This window comes from Trichoplusia ni, chromosome 12 (assembly GCF_003590095.1).
Source record: "Trichoplusia ni isolate ovarian cell line Hi5 chromosome 12, tn1, whole genome shotgun sequence".
Lineage (NCBI taxonomy): Eukaryota > Metazoa > Arthropoda > Insecta > Lepidoptera > Noctuidae > Trichoplusia > Trichoplusia ni.
Genome location: NC_039489.1, coordinates 8,460,966 through 8,477,292, shown reverse-complemented (window position 1 = coordinate 8,477,292; position 16,327 = coordinate 8,460,966).

Here is a 16,327-nt window from a genome sequence, read left to right as displayed (position 1 = left end):
TTAAAATAAAAAAAAAAGTTTTGAATAAGGTCTTAATGCAAAGCATCGATTCCTTTATTCTGAAGTTCAAACTTCAGTAGTTAGTATGAAGCAGTAATTATTCTGGCTCATTTTGAACTCTATGTTAAAGTAAAATAGAAAGTATGGTAGAAACTTATCAATTTTTTATTCAGGTATTTCTAATATTTTATGCACTTTTTAGAACTTTATCTTCAATTCTTTAACTTTCATACTTTAGAACTGTTTGGTAAGGCTTATCACTTAATAATGGTACTTATCAGAATAATTGGTTGATATTAATTTTTTGATCAACTGATAGAATTAAAATCTCATTGACAAGGTCATCGGGTCATAACATACGCAGTTAACAGGCCTAGTGATCGATTTCCATCTCATAGTAACAACATATATACGTCACAATGTTATATACAAATATGTAAGCACATATAACGATGACGCGGTTAGTTAAGATATAACACGTGTTGGAAACATAAGGATTAATATGTTGTGCGTTTAAGATGGTATAATAGTTTTTGTAAGCCTCTTTCTTAAAATAAACAAGTCGATATTTTCTTTTGACATGACATAAAGCTATTCAACTAACTGGGTAGTTACCAGAAAAGGGGCACCTAAAGTTATTAATGTTCAGAATCAATACCTAACCTACAATATACCATGCTCATCTCATGTTGTTACTTAAAAACTTAAAGTGAACACTTTTCACTTAATCCCTTCTTACTAAATTCAGGCTAAGAGAAATGTCAGAAATTCACCAAGAAACTCACTCTGAACCGTATCATGGAGTTAAAGTTGATCATCATCACCAAACACGGACTGCACCAAGCCTGAGTATAGTTCTACGTTCCATATCTTAATCAATCAATTCAGCCTATCGAGCTCTGCTACTGGACATAGGCCTTTTTTTAAGGGACGAAATCCTCCTGGACTTTCTCCGTCTTGCCTGGGGAGAGGTGGAGAGCTGTGCAGGACTCTTACCGGCTAAAACCACCCCAGTGTATCACCTCGCACGTGAGCACGCGGTGCCGCTTGAGTCCAAATTCTACCGCAGCCCCGCACTAATACTGCCCCGGCTGGACATAGGCCTCACCTAAGTTGGGCTATAATACCTGATCCTCCGCCTTCCGCATCCATTCTGAGTCAGTCACCTTTTTTACGTCATCCGTCCTTCGATCCATCAATCCATATTCCCATCCCAGCTAAACAAAAGTTACACGATCGAAAGTACCAGAAACGAACGCAGCGCACCAACTCCAATCCACGTCCCGTCAGTCGCTTGATCCAGATATCTCTAATCGCCGACGGCCATCAATGTAACTAATTGGCCGTATAATTTATGCGGTGGTCACTTTGACTAATGATCACGGTTTGAACGTAAACCGTATGCTTGAGGCCAATACCGAGATTGTTGATTATAGTTGAATCGGCGGGTTTTGGGTGGTTTATTTTGGTGCTAGGGATTTTGTAGTGGTTGGATTTTGTCCTAATACATAAAGAAATAATAGTTTTTTTTTAATGACAGGTTATATGAAGATTTTTTTCATTTACTTATTAAGTATATTCTGGCGACCTATCATTAATTGGAGAAAAGGTAAAGTTTTATTTATAAAAATTAGCCAGAAAACACTTGTTTCCGAGTAGTTTATGAATTTCAGGAAAATGACATGGTAATTGTTGAAAAAGTGTAATAAAAATTAAAAGTAAAAAGCAATAAAACTTCACTATAATATTAATCACAAATTTAACCATCAAACCAAGAATCATCGTGTCTAAAAATAATAAAAACTAAATACCTAAGGAATATCAAAAATTTAACATAATAGAAAATACGTAAGAACAGAGAATGCTTTTCAAGCAAGTCTAATTGAAGGCAAACTGAGCAAAAAACACTTGTTTAACATTTCTGGAAATCTAAAAGGATTGCCAGCTAGGGCATACAACCCAAAGTACACTGAATTTAAAACTAGTAAAGAGGAAGAAACCTTTGCGGTTGAAATACAGCTTCTAAGTTAATTAGCCTTACATTTTTTTGCTTGAAAAATTATAACTGGCTGTTTAATAAGTTCTGAGAAAAGAGTTTAGTTGGAAAACCTAAAGCAGCTCTTGATTAAAATTGGAGATTATTTTGCCTTTGTGAATTCATGTAAGTCGACCAGAAAAAATATCTCACTTTTACTTATAGATTTTTAAGTTGATACGAATAAACTGTATGAATTTTATTTGGTAAAAGAAGGAAATTAAAACCTCTAAATACATTAGCAATGTACACAGACGTTATAAAGAGAGTTGCCTCGAAACTTTAATGGAGACAGACTTGGATGGATGGATACAGAAAATATTTTCTCGTGAGAAACGAAATAGCATTATACTCCCTTACATAAACAAGACGTAAAAGCCGAGACACTTCAACCTCAACTGCATTGTGCAGTAAAACATTTTGTCTTCAAAAATAAATCCAAATAGAACTGCAACCATTGACCTCTCAACAGTACCGCACGAGTTTTAAAAGTCAATAAGTCAATAACTTAAAGGAGTCTGGTGGCTTCCGTACGATGGAAAACTTTAAAACTTACTAAACAAGATACATTGCTGTTTGTTGCAGAAAATAGAACTTCTGTTTGCTTTACTGCGGTGACTTAAATAGGCAATTACTCATTTTACTCGTGTCCTTTTATTGTTGTTGGTAGTTTGGTAGCAGATATAAGTAACAATGAGGTTGTATTACGGCAGTTTTATGGAGCATAATGCTGTTTACCTATTTTGTAGAGTTACACGAGAATGTTGTACATTTGATGGTATATTGCTGAACTAATAAGTTGGAACTAGAAGCTACTCATAAATATTTACGGTACATTCGATGAGGGAGTATTTTGTTTCACAATGCGCCATTTTTTGTGGTGTATAATAAACCAGTAGCGTATCAAATAATTTGGGAAATCTGTCGACATTTTCTGTCTTACATTGGAACATATTAAAGTATTTACTAGCAATAACATATTTTTCAATACATTAATACACTATCTATAAATACGTTTTTGTGTAAATAAATAAACATTAATATTTGAAAAAAATTACTGCTCGGATAGTCGAATGCTGACCTGACTGAGGTGACCCCAACACACCCACTGTACCTGTTGTTGGGCAGGTGATTTGAATGTTTATGACTGCCCCTACGACACAAGGATTAAATTCCTAAGAGCGGGAATCGTTTTTAAGAAAAAAATCATGTAAGTACTCGATCAGAGCCAAAGGTCTTTGAAAGATTAAAGTTCATAATTATATTATTTTTTTGCATTTCAGGTCAACAGCTAACGAATTTCAAATCACGTATCAAATTCCAAGATGAAAATCAAATTCATTACTGTCGTACTTCAGCGGACTTGCCCCAAACTTCGCAGCCAGTAAAATTCTCTCTAACCTCGATCCAAAATGAATTAAGTCCTGTTTCCGGACTTTGACTAATGAATTCGTAATAGTACGCGATTAGCTTAAATATTTTGTGATGGGTATCCAAGGCGGATGTTTTTGCATGCATACATAATTTGGGTTCATTTTTTTTTTGGACCGTTAGTACCAAAAAGAAATTAGAACTCTTTTGACAATTATCTTTTGTACCCTGACAGTTAAATCTTAATTCTTAAATTGAACTTTAATTCGGACTTGGTATAGATTTATCGAGCAACAATTATTTGTTAATTAACAATTATTTGTTAATTTACTTTTCAGAGAGTAACTCTTGGAGTTTATTGCCGGGTTTTTTCCATACGAATGACACTTTTTTTGCAACTAAAGTCACTACGTTTTAAAAGTGCCTGAAAAAAGGCCCTTTTGAATCAAAAAATTTTGATTTTGATTCATTCGAGTAACAAAAAACTGTTTCCAGCACGAATTGTGAAAACATTAGATGGAATGAAAACAAGTTTTGTTAAATTTTTGCTATACATCAAAAACTTATTAGCGTAACAAGGCATTTCTTTTTTGATTGATAGTTCTAAATAGTCTCGTATATTTATGATCTATTTTTATATATCTAGCCGCATCTTCAACCCTTCTTGCGATCCCGCGTACCCAGCTATCTAGTTCACAACCCATTTCTCCGGAACAAACTAAGTTAATTTCAGATACCCGCGATTCCAGATCACTAGTTCTACAAGCAATAAAAACTTCACCATGAAACATTACTCCGGCAGTTAATATAGCCAACTTTTTCATAAAAAATACCCATTAAAATGAACGTTAACCCGAAAAATAAAGTTATTTCGACGGGTAAAGTTAAAAGTGCCGGGCCGCCGCCTCCGCGGAAATATGCAAAATATATTACATCCACTAAATCAGATTTGCAACAAAAAAAGGTTTTCCTGCAGCAGAAATGAGGTTCTCATTGCATATGGAGGAAATTCTTCGAATGAGGATGTCTGTGAATGCCTCGACCTTCACTTATTACTGTAGGAGCGAATGTAGAGCTAGGAAAATACTAGAATTGGAAATAAGTACAAAATTTTGTCTGAAGGTTTTAGAAAGCTGAGAATTGAAAATTGTCTGTTCTGTTCTACTATCTGTTTTAATATTATTTGATTTAGTTATAACTTTTTCTACAAGTATTTTTCCACTATTTTCAACATAATAGCTAGATACGAGTCACATAAGTATGACTCCAGGACTTGACTGACAAATGAAATTGTTCAGAGAATATCAGAGACAATGAAATATGAAATCTTTGTCTTTGTCAATGAAATCACTCAAATGTAATGGACATGGTTGAATTTTGAATGAACATGGTAGGGTTATAAAACAATCCCACGTCTAACACGATATGGCCTAAATTAGCTAGTTCACGTTTGACATATTGACATACTCGGAGCAAATGTTTTCCTTCAAAGTTTTCATACACCATTCATTGACTAACTCAAAACAGCATCGGTTTACCTTAAACGCTTTTAAAAATAGACTAAATACGCAACAGTAATTACAGGAGTACACGAAACTTGTCAAGGTCTCGAGTTCTTGAAGTTTCTTCAACTCGGCTAATGTTCCCAACAGTTAGCACGCGTCAAAGTTACTCACTTTAGCCCGAAAGTACTCATATTGGACAAGGGCGCAAGGTGCTACGACTTTTACCTAAACTTAGAACTTTGTCATATTTCGGCGAAACCGTTCAAAGAGAGATTTGAGCTTTTCTCGGAATAAAACTTCGACGACATTCGAGAGTCGTTTTGAATTTTGAATTGTTGCTATTTAATATTTAATTACTTATTTTAGGGTTCAGTAAGCATATTGAATACTAGAATGGAAATAAGCGGCAGAATAGCTAAATAACATTACCGGTTTTAAAAAGTGATTTTTATGAATAGGTTTGTGTGTTGGTACATTTTTATCATGCAATCTATATACAAAGTTCTGTAATATTGCGCTTTTTACATAAAACGTGGTAAGTGATTGCCGTGTTACTAGATAAGCAGACCTAAAAATGCTAACACTTTTAACGATCACAACATATTATAATAATGCACCTTCCTGCATCGTAACAGAGGTTACAATATCAAATCACTGCAACAATTTTATAGGTTGTCCTACAAACTGTATGGACGGACGTTTACAAGATCATGGGATAGATTTATTAGCATCGCTCTGGGAAAGATCCTGTCGGTCTCGAGGGAGCAGTAGTGCGAGTGTGACACGAGCCCAATGGTGTTGTTCTATCTAAAATAGTTTGTGCTACCTTCTGTTGTAATATATTGCTGGGATTTTTTCGTGCGATAAAAATTGTGATGTATGTTATGATATTTTAGGTCTATAGTGAAATATACTTAAGAAGTTGTGTGTGATGAAAAAGAAGGCGGTGACTGTATTTGAAAGTCAAATGCGTTTACTAGATTACTATTGGTTTCAAAAATGAGAAAATTTATTAACTTATACGTGTTTTGATGTGCGCTACTTATTAACGACCAAATAGTTTAATTTTGATGAAATGTTGTAGGTATGCGGTAACCTGAAACCAAAGAATACCACACAATACATAATTCTGTTATCTGATACTATTTTAGTTTTCATACTGCCTACAAAAATACAAAGCTAAAGTTTTCACACGCAGCTTTTAACCGACTTCAAAAAACGAGGAAGTTCTATGTTCCACTGTACATATGAAGCTTTTTTGCTTAGTTACTGCAATACGTGTGACGTGACCAGTCATACCATCGACATTTTTCAGTAAAATTCCGCCATGGAAAATTTCCGTTCGGTTAAATCAAACAAAGAATGCATTCCTTCCATTATTTTGTGTTTCGTCCTTTTGCCCCGATACTATAAATGTACAGTTATTTAAATGAAAGAAATGTCGCAAAGACGTTTGTAACTTTATGGATACAAAATGGAGAATTTTAGAAGTAATGTTTATGATACATTCGTAGTTAATGATAAGTATGAGTATGTAAAACGTGATGGATTAAAAAGTACTTTTAAATAAAAAGCAATTAATTTTGTTAATTTAAATTCTGCATTTTTATTGCTATTGATCCAAGCCATATTCTCCAATAGTAAAGTTCTACTTAGTAGCTTATCTTGAATAAATTATTTTTTATACGATTAAGTTAAAATTCACTAATTGACTTGAGTGTACAAATATATAATGTAGGCCTACTACCGAAAGAAAGCTAATTATACAACACAGATAAACATCCAAAAACACAAACACCGGAATGAAACTAAGTCTTAACAAACTACTTCAAACGAACACTCCCAAGACGGCCAAAAACAAAAACGAAACAAAAATATGATTCTCACAACTGATTACAAAATAACCACATGTTGATATAAAATTCTGCTTACATCCCGAGTGTTTGTGACTCCTGCCCGCTCTATTGGCTCCCGGAGTTCCGGCCAGCGGAAATGAGTGACGCGATACATCACAAACATACAGACGTTTGAACTTTGTAACACTGATTTGTCTGTGTGTGGCGTTCTGAAATATTGTTTGACAGGGGTGGTGAACATTTTCTGTTGTTTTTTTTTTTACTTTCTGTATCAGCCCTGTGTGTGATTGGAGATAATAATATGTTGAAGTTAGGTTCGTTACTAAACATTACTTATTTACAATTTCAGTAGATAACAAACCAGCCTCTACAAGAAAAAATAACGTCATCAAGAATAAAATACTTTCAATTTCAAAAGACCGTAACAGTAATTCATTTTAATACACAACTTAATTATGACGCTAAACTAAAATGTTACTACTACTACCTGACATTAAAAAATGAGTACAAAGCATTACACGTCGTACAAAGCCCGCCTGTGGAACATTTGTATCACAAAAACTCAAACAAAACGCTATCAATTTCGCTTTTTCCAGTCGAGCCATTTACTCCAACAAATGTTCCGAGAACTTTTATATTATATCGCGTACCAAAGGTTTGTCAGCCCTGTTTCACTCGTAGGCGACAAGTTGTTTGCTCATTTCCGCCTTTCTGAGTGTTTATTGATTATTTTAAACTAGACGTAGTCGCGGCCCCGACCACGGGAAAAGTTCTGTTTTCCGGTGCTAAATTTACTTTGAACTAAATTGTGTTCGAATCCGTTTAAATATTATGCCGTCTGCGGGGCGGCGTTCGATTATATTACAAATCCGATTTCGATAAAAATATGTTTTGAAGACGTTGTTTTTCTTTTTATTGTTGTTTCGAAAACCACGCAAGACATAAATTCGTAGTTTGCGACGTGGCGGTGGTTCGACACGGACAAGACAAGCGTTTGCGTGGTCCACAAATTCTGGGTTTGGGTGTCTTTGCGCATGTGAATTGAATGTCTGCGAAAAACCCCTGACACACAGATTCATATACTCACTGCATAAGTCGTATTAAAAACATATGTTTGACGAATTAAAAAGTTCCAAGATAAACATGTACAGCTAGAACCAAAAATTTTTCACTAGAAACCAAAAACCGACCACGTTTTAAGAAATATGTTATCTGTTAAAAGTTTAAGTTAGTTGTAGCTATTCCTGTTCAATATATACACCATGGTAACGGACGAACTAACAGGGAAATTGACAGACAGCGGTGCTTTAGTAATAGGGTTACGTTTTTACCTCTTTTAGTACAAAACCCAAAAAAAATTTCATGCTAGACCAAGCAATACTAGAAACAACACACAAAAATACCATTTACAAGCATACAATACAAAAAAGCCACAAATAAAACTCTGTACAAAACAGCAACTTAAACGAAAAACTTAACAGCGGATTAATACCAAGAAACCTTAGAGTATGCGAAACAGGCGATAAAGCTTCAAGAGTCTGAACTTGCATAAAGTCGCCTTTTTTCTTGCAAAATGAAACGAACTTCGCATTGCATAGGTATAAGTACGTAAGTCACACTCCATAACAACTTGAGCCCGCATTTTACGTAAAATAGGTCACAGTGACGACGAATCTACGTACCTTGACTGCAGGCGGATTTCACGAAGACTTTAAACTTCAATCAGTTGAAGTTAATCCTGATTTAACATCGATAATACCCATAAAACTGCAGATAGTAAAACAGTTAAAATTAAAATCTGTGAAGAAGCAGTGTTTTTTTTTAACTATTTGTAAAATCTCTAATTTGTTATATCCTTAGAAAGAATTTAAAATGAAAATGGTGGAGATCGTTTGAAGGTCCTTCAAACCACATTGTCAAGTCAATACAAAATGTACCACTAACAAAATCAAAATCGAGTTTTTATTTCAATGAGGCCGTTTTAGAGACTATCTTTGAAACTTTACGGCAGCAACTTGAAATTACAAGCAAAAACGATTCAACTCGAATTACTTTTTACTAAGTGGTAACTTTATGCGTTAAACCTCTGAGGTTTAATAAATAAATACCAAGACCAGCTTCAAAACGATCAAATATACAAAAAGTTAAACAAAAAAGTATGCATGAGTCCACCACATCCACGTCAAGCCCCTTTAAACTCGATCCAACAAACCTTAATCAAAAGAAACGCGTAGTGAAATCGCCTTAATGTGTAGAGAAGCGAGATTATTATTTTAATGCAATAAACCTTCCTATTCAAATGTAAATCAGGGACTGCAGTGCCCTTTTGTCTGTCCAAATGAATAGCAGCCCTTGACTCTGTGCCGTAAATAACTGAGGATTCGCGAACAAATTACGAGAGGCTTTTTTATTTCGTGTTTATGATTATGATAATTAGAGTTTTCTTTTTTTATAGATGCGGTCCGCTTTTTGGTTTGTATTTCTTTTGCGTAGATTTTTAGAAGGTTTAAAAGACGACGGGTAAAGAAGGCAAGTAGTCTAACCAAGGGGTATCGTGTTGCCCAGGTAACTGGGTTGAGGAGGTCAGATAGGCAGTCGCTCCTTTTAAAACACTGGTACTTAGCTGAAACTGGTAGCCGACCCCAACATGTTTGGGAAAAGGCTAGGCCGATGATGATGTATAAAGAGAGCAAGTGGATAGAGATTGCGAAAGATAGAGAGGTTTGAAAAAGAAAGGTGCAGTCTTTGCCCAGCGTTGGGATTAGATAAATGGTACGAAGTGACGATTCTAGTGCCCTTAAAAGCTGTGCTTCGTTTTCTTATATAGTCCACTGCTTTACACTGTCGGGCAAAAGCCTCTAATAATAAGTCCACGATTATCTACCCATACGCATACCGCGGGTTTTGGTTCCAAGTGGCCCTCCACTTTAACTAGAAACCGCGGTATGCGTGCATATCGGCGCATCACCGCTTCCTAGACTGACCCATGTGTATTTTTTAAATTTGATTCATTATTATTTTTACGAAGGTGTTTTTATAATTATAAAGGAGCGTTAATCCTATCAAAATAACTTTTGAAACAAAATGTGCATCATTTAAGTTTGGTGAAAATCTTATTAGATGTCACTTTTAACATAACTCCGCAGCTAAAAGGCGGACCTGATTGATGATTAAAAAAACCTTCCTTACATATCTGATAATAGCCACACAGATAAAGACTCCAGCAACAGCTAGTTTTAATTAAATTTGCCACCACCATTACTTTCCAACAACTAGAAATCATATTTCTGTTTATTTTAATAGAAATACTCTCTCGTTTGAGACGACTTGCATTACCCAGTTGTTTAGACATAGCTGTCGTATTCATTACTGCATTGTACCTCTAAATAAAACTTTATGTCGAGATGGAAATTCGTTGTTCATTTTGTATGAAAGTTGTTTAATTTCGATGTTTGCTGTAGTTTATGGAGCATAATAATGAGTAGGTGTCAGGTAATTTTGATATGTAATTGGAATATTATAATAATTTTGTGTTTTTATTGTTGGTTTGTTGGTTTTTTTGTTATGCTCTCATTCCTCATATCAGTACAAGCGACTAATCAACTAGCAGCATCCTTTTTCATTGTTTTTAGATGCATTTTTACTTAGTTACATATCCAACTTATAATATTCCTCAAAGATTCTCAGCTAGTTTCTACTTACCGTAACATGTGTGAGGACTAGATAACTGATGAAACTACTTTTATATATGTATTTCTAAATACATAACAATTTTACATAAATATATCCTAGACATACCGAAAAAAAGATCGTGCTCATCACACAAACATTTATCCTGAAATGAGTTTGTTCGCTTAATTCATATGTTTAGTCTTAAGCAAAGTTTGTTATGTGAGATTAAATGAATATTATATTTATTATTAATGTATTTTGGTATAAGATTAAAAAAATGACTTATAATAACATAAAAACAGTACTCATGTTGTAACCTCATTCTTAAAATATATCTTCAGGTCAGGACCTTAGGGATTCGTTTAAATCAAAAAACTTACCAGTATGTGGTAAAACTGAAGGCTCGCCTCGGGATTCAATCAATGTCAGACATCTTTAACGAAATGTCACATGCTTATGAATTATTTATGTTTCCACTCAAAACGCTACAGACATTGGAATCCAATTCTGTGGCTGTATTTCGAAGCATTCATAGTTTGATTGAGACATAAATATTGAATGTGTATCTTCTACTTTTCATTTACCTACTTGAGTCGTATAGGTCATCACACTAAACCAACTCGGCGCGACTGCTGCTAATTGCTGATAATATGTTTTGACCAACCTTAATATGACTGGGCAAAAAAATATGAATGTATGGGTATATGGGATACCCGCAACATTTAATTTTCACACAAAAAAGCTAAAGCTAAGTTAAAGCGTCAACCAGAATACATGATTTGTAAATGTTTTAACTGTCAAGCTATCTCGGTTCCTGAGATAATGACGCTAGCAGTCAAAAAGCTGAGCCACAGGTATAGGATTTTCTTTTAGCTCTATTCTATATATATCTCTTTTCTATATCTAATCCCTTCATCATATTATAATAAGACGCTGTTACTTAAAACGGAAAGTCACAGACCAGTTTCTAAACAAAAATCAACCTTCTTGGCGACTTAACGAAAACGTGAATCGATATACCAAAAAGCTTTAAATAATATAGAGGACCCTTTAGTTTTCTGAGAAGCTCCAATTTGATTGAACACAGCCAAAAGCTTTAAGCATTCTGAAATACATTTAATACAAGTTTCATTTGACCTAAGTAATTTGGCACGTTTCTTTCCGGGAACCGATAAAGAAAACGTTGTAGTTTTTCAGTTGATTTTGGTAGAAAAATTAATATCGAAATCAAATAAACACGATTTTACAAAAGTACAAAAACATGGTTTATTGCAATTTAAATAAGTTATTCTATCGTTTTCCAAAACCCATGATGTCTGCCCATCCTTCAGTCAGTATATCTAGTAAACCGTGATAGCAACACAGAGGTTAAGCAATGGGTTGTATACCCAAATGAAAAAAACTATTTTGTTTTAAGGAACGTAAGTATATAAGAGACTAGCAGGCTGTTGCCCGCGACTTCGTCCGCGTGGATAGAAGATATAAGTTATAATTTATACCTGTCTTCTATCTATCTTGTAGGATTCAGTCAGCGTTTGCAATGTAAGCGCAAAAAATGTGTTTTTTTACGACCTCGCATTAGAAACCTCAAAAATTGTAGCCTATGTGTTATTCTGATGTATAAGCTATATTGTGGTAAAGTTTCATTCAAATCCATTCAGTAGTTTTTACGTGAAAGAGTAACAAACATCCATACATCCATACTTACAAACTTTCGCTTATATAATAGTAGTAGGATTATAGACACGGAACGAATACTTTAAAGTCAGTATCTACAAAATAGAGATGTTCTCATTATAATTCAATCTTTTTGTTATTCATTATGAAAGCGACCGCGACCACATTATGGAAAATTATCACATGAAAAATTTAATTATCACATTATATTTCCTCGTAAAATACTAATAACTAAGCAAAAATCGTTCACCTATAAAATCATAATACATTTATATCGTGTCGCATCAAAAAGCTAACAACACGGATCTAAATACGCAACGTCGATCCCGACCCACTATTTACGGTAAACGTTAAAACTGATGAAAAATAATATGAAAGCATTCCATAAAGTTGTGAAAAAAATATTCAGGTGTAAATGTCAATCACTGGAGGATATCCTGAACATATCTCGTTAAAAATGCTTTGTGTTGAATAAAAACCGTCCTTTTTGAACTTTAAAGCCAATTCGGCAAAGCTGAAAGCATCAAAGGCTTACATTGTTCCCCAAAAATACTTCACTATAATAATCGGAATCACATTTGAAAATACCTTTAAAAATAATTTCGAAAGGATTACTGCAATTACGTTACTATAGGTTACAATATACGAAGTGGTACTAGGTAGAATTTTTGAATCTCCATAGCTGTAAAAACATACCAAAATAAAGAAGTTTGTTCCTTCCATACAAACTTTGATTATCTGATGGTCATTTTGTATGAAATTTGTTTTTTTAAAGTCTCACACTGACAGTCACAAATCAAAATTCAATCTTTTATCTCTTGTAAGTTCTTTTTTCCTACCCATCTCCTCTGTGATCGTCTCATATTCCAAGCCCACCAATGGTTCCATCAAAGATATCAAATGTCGACAAATAACTAAATAATAAACCGCATAACAGTATTTCAAAATAGTTCCAATTATAACAAACATACTCATAAACCTCAAAAGGCATATTAAAGTCTTCATTAATTAAAACCAAGCCCATAATTAATACGAACACATTTAAATTCTCGCAAATGGCCAACTTTTGTTTTGGCAAATATAAATCAAGCGAATTCTCCATGTTCTAACAAAATATAGGCAACGTGACGAGGAAATCCGTTGGCAGTGTGAGCTGCACTCGCTATGTAAATTTTATTACGCCAGATGAAAATATATTGTGGCGGTTGGCTTAATAAGTCCGCTATATGTGGATAATGGTGCTCGGTAAGATGTAGTGGAAGTGGACTGGTCGACTGCACTCGCAGAGCTTATTGATGGCTCAGTTGTTTCGAATTTGTATTGAATTGTGTTCATTTTATAATGGTTTACTTATGCGAGTTTATCGGGATAGCTCGACTAGTTTTTGGACCAAACCTGAGTGCTTAATTATGAGTACTGGCGGCGAAGGTTTCGTGAGTCGAACTAACGTCGACGTCCGAGCATCTCCTTGCGTTAGTGAGGGGTGATGGAAATTCCTTATATCAGGCTGTCTATAAATAGTTCTGCATCATTTTGTATTTCCCTTTTAATGAGTTATTTATCTTTAAGTAAATAAAAGATTTTTCCTTTTTTTCAACTAGTTTTATGTCAAAGAAAGAGACTTTTACTAGTAATATTTGTATCTATTTAATGTGCTATGACGTATGTAGTATGGTTCTAAAGCGTTAGACCTACGAACATCAAAATCCTGTTAAGAATACACGTCTATAATTTGTGAAATTAAAAAAAAACAACATCATAACATTAAACTCCGAAAAAATCAACAAACGACGACATCTCAAAAAATAATAGTCTTTTAACTTTGGACGCAGTAAGCTCTTCATCACATAGCAGTGAAATAACTCATATCCCATCCTAATGGTTTACGGCCCAATCGAACATCTAATAGATTGATGCCACATAATCTGAGCATACATCACTGCGTATGGGCCATTTGTTATAATACAGCTACAGGGTGCTCTCTGAAGAGTCTTGCGAAATTAAACGTGAGTGATCGATTGTTAAGATTTAGAGGATGACAAATTGAGACGTGGATGAAAATTGGCTGTGAAAATGAAATTTTGGATGTCAGTTTATTGTTTAAAGAGTTTCAGTGTGAAAAATACAGTTAGAGATTGATGAAGAAGGTGAGGTAAAATAATTTGGTTGCCACCAAAGCGAATTAATTTTGATGTCAGTCGTTACTACTTAAATTAGCTGCATCTGGTTAGATTGTAAGCCAACACCAAAATAGTTGGGAGAAGAGAGAAGTGATGACCGAATAACTACCGCACCTTAGGCATCGCAGTCTGTCTGTTTGTCCATCCGTCTATCAACAGGATACAGTCAGTAGTCAACAGTAATCTTATCTCTATCAAAAGTTATCCAAAAGTCTCAACATTTCGACACCCTGTACACCGTTCTATAGTTAATACTGTATAGTGCTTGGAGAGGGAGCGTCAGCAATAATACAATACATAAGTCTTAGCGCCCGTAAACAAGTGAGACCATCAATAATACTATAAACACTTACTACCTTATTCCCCGGAATGTCTGGGGGCCTACCACAACCTTCTAAAGTAAGACAGTTTCCGTTGTAGAAGCGAGACAGCGCGCTACGGCGCTACGGCGTCGTAGGTCGGCGTAGAGCTTCGTAGACCGGCGTAGAGCATCTTGCTTCTACGACAGTAACAGTCTTTATGAGGTGATGGTGGTATACACCGTGGTTATGTGTAGACTGGATATGTTAGTACCATAAAAAGCAAGTAATAAAGTGGAGCAGTAAAGAGATGAATAATTTATACGTTTAATTAGTAAAAAGGTTATTTAATATTCTTTGCTTTATTCGGATTTTAGAATAATAAAACAGCGAAGGATTTCAATATGAAGTAGTGAAGCCGTAATTAAAATATATTTCTTTTAAGAGATCATTATGATTAAAAACTTTCCTACTCAACCTTTTAATACTTCTTCTAGTCCTTTGAGATTTAGCCTTAATAAAACATCTGCCGATAAATAATTCTTTTCATTATTATCTAATAGTTCGATAAGCAGGTCTAAGGAAGTCTTAATCCCATTGATCAATTTATTCATATTTTGATTCAATGTCCAAACTAAAACGTCCAAACACCGCTTCTTAGCACCTAAAAAAAAAAAAAACAATTCAGAACACAAACGTACCAAATAAATACAAAACTCGGCGTACGATTTCAATATAAGTCTGTTCTCGAACAATGAGTGACAAGCGTCGGTACAATGGCGTGCTAAAGTGACATGCCGCGGCCCGAACAGTCGAGCGCAAAATCGCTTTTGTACCCGACGCGTAAACACGCTGACATATTGGAACTATCGGCGTTTGCGTCAAAAGGTAGCTTTTTTCAACGATAAAACATGTTTCGGAAAACATTTTAGATGAGTATTTATTTCTATTTCTTTGTACTTTTTTTTGTTAAGAATTGAGGTACAAGGAAGGAAACGATGGATGGATTGTGTGAAAGACGATATGGCTGTAAAGTGTGTTTCTTGTGAGATGACGGCTGATAGGAAGGTATGGAAGAAGATGACATGTTGCGCCGACCCCAAATAAAATAATTGGGATAAGGGCAGGGGAATGATGAATTGAGGTACAAGGAATTTGTTCTGAAATTACTTTTATTGGTGTGTGTGTGTGTGTATAGTTTGGTAGATTAAGTGTTCAGTAAGTTGAAACAGAAATTATTGCTAAAGTTTGACTGTATTGCCTCAAACGAATAAACTTACGTACTTTCAGTAAAGTCTGGTTTTAATTAAAGTATTTTGTTTAACTACAGTCAGATAAACAAAAATAATTTTGAGCAATGTTTACAAGTACTTTAATTACAAAGTGGGATTTTATTCAGAAACTTAGCAAGAACAACATAGATTTAATTATCTAGTTTGTTTTTAGTAATAAGAACTTAAATATCGAAACTTTCAATAATAATATAATCGATCATGCAGTTCACAATAACTTGTATATTTCGACATGGTTCTACACAAACTGCATTTAAGGCCTAAATTAAAACTTTTGCAAAGGAAATGATGCTAGCGGACACACCAGGCTTTTTAAAGATAACATTCCATCCATTCAAAAAACAAAACTGCTCCAAAAAGAACTAAGACTAATACAATTTATTAGCATTGTTTTAGAAACAGCTCTATAGAACTGTGCGAATATACTTAAAAGATTTTTC